This window comes from Rutidosis leptorrhynchoides, chromosome 6, assembly GCF_046630445.1.
Source record: "Rutidosis leptorrhynchoides isolate AG116_Rl617_1_P2 chromosome 6, CSIRO_AGI_Rlap_v1, whole genome shotgun sequence".
Classification (NCBI taxonomy): Eukaryota; Viridiplantae; Streptophyta; class Magnoliopsida; order Asterales; family Asteraceae; genus Rutidosis; species Rutidosis leptorrhynchoides.
In genome coordinates, this window is record NC_092338.1 from 156,707,501 (window position 1) to 156,709,566 (window position 2,066).

A 2,066-nucleotide genomic window follows, 5' to 3' on the forward strand; every position below is an offset into this window, starting at 1 on the left:
CCGTTATACAATAGTTAAAATAAAGTTGCTCTTAATATATTAAATATAAGATGAGTAAATGTGATGCATGAAACCTTATCTGTGTTATCTTTCGCTATGAAATTAAATTAAATTGTTAAAATATAAAATTATATTATATTAAATTAAATATAATATAATTACTAACAAATGTATAATCTTGTGTTATCTTTCGACGCGTAAGTTGTTTTCCAACCTGTCAACCTTGAAACTTCTTAATTATTTATGATGTCATGTCATTGGATATTTTTTTTAATTTGAAAATAATACTGTATTACATTAAAGTAATTGAATATAATTATATCTTAAAATAACTATATTTTATATTTTAATGTTATGTTATCTATATCTATATCTAGTTAAGAATTATGTAAGATGTATTGTATTGTATCAGTTTTTTAAATGTAAAACGTAATTTAAAGTTTAAATAGATTAATAAGATATATATACTCTATAGAACCGTCCTATAACTAAATATATATTTCCTTATATTAAGTATATATTTCCTTGTGAAGTTAGGGATTACGTTAATATTTTTAAGAATTCATAATATATTTAAATATAGAAATATTAATAATTATTTAAATTAGTTTAATTATGAAAATGACACGTGTGCAAATTTAACTCAGATTAATTGAGGAGTCGACAAGTAGGATTATTGGCACGCGCTTTATAATAATGTATAGATTATAACAATTATAATTATAATAATAATTCTAATAATAATCATAAAGTGAGTGGGTTGGAGTCTTACATGGGCGGATTTGAGGGTGTGCAACACGTGCGGTCGCACAGGGCCCATAATCCAAAGGGACCTATAATGTTAGTACTTAACCAAACTTTGTAGTGTTTGCTGAACTTATTCGTACATATATTTAAAACTTCTGTATACAAAAAGGCCTATCTTTTGTTAATTGAACATGGCCCACATAAAAAATTAGAATTGACGGGATGAAGCGACCCGTCCTAATCCATCTGTACGAATACATTACATTTGGTTTCATCGTGAGGTACTTGACCTCTATATGATACATTTTACAAACATTGCATTCGTTTTTAAAAGACAAACTTTCATTACATCGAAGGTTGACGGCATGCATACCACTTTATAATATATCCAACTATAATTGACTTAGTAATAATCTTGATGAACTCAATGACTCGAATGCAACGTCTTTTGAAATATGTCATGAATGACTCCAAATAATATCTCTAGAATGAGCAAATGCACAGCGGAAGATTTCTTTCATACCTGAGAATAAACATGCTTTCAAGTGTCAACCAAAAGGTTGGTGAGTTCATTAGTTTATCGTAAACAATAAAATTCATCATTTTAATTGACCACAAGATTTAAATACAGTACACCTATCTCGTGTACGAAACCATATTTCATAATGCTTAGCAGAGTAGGTTCATATCCTTTCTCCCCCGTAGGTTGCCTCGCGATTTTTAATATCTTTCATAAACATAAACTCATATCAGGCATTTCGCATGGTATAGTGATAAAAATCATTCATACGAACTACAAACACCTGGTAATCGACCTTAACAAGATGCATATAGAATATCCCTCGCATACCGGCATTCCTCACGGTCATGCAAAAGCATACAAATAGGCCACTCTTTTAAATATGATGGTTGTGTACACCTCACAAACAGATCATATCTTTTAAAGCTGGCAGTTGTAATACCTATTTCAAAGTACTAAAGTAGTTCAAATTCTCTGACTGGGGCTCGTTAGTGCCCATAGATCTATCTTTAGGATTCGCGTCAATTAGGAGCTCGGTTTCCTAATTCTTAGATTACCAGACTATAAAGGGGTGATATTCGGTGTACTCATAACTCATTCGTAGAATGTTTTTAAGTACTTGTGTCTATCTCGTCAAACATTTATAAAAGCAATTCACGCATTCGCAGTTCAAAATATATTTCAAAAGCATTTAATAAAGCAGCTGTAAAAACAGCGCATGTATTCTCAGTCCCAAAAATGTAAAGAGTAAAAGGGAATCAAATGAACTCGCAATATTGTATTTTGTAGTAAAAATACA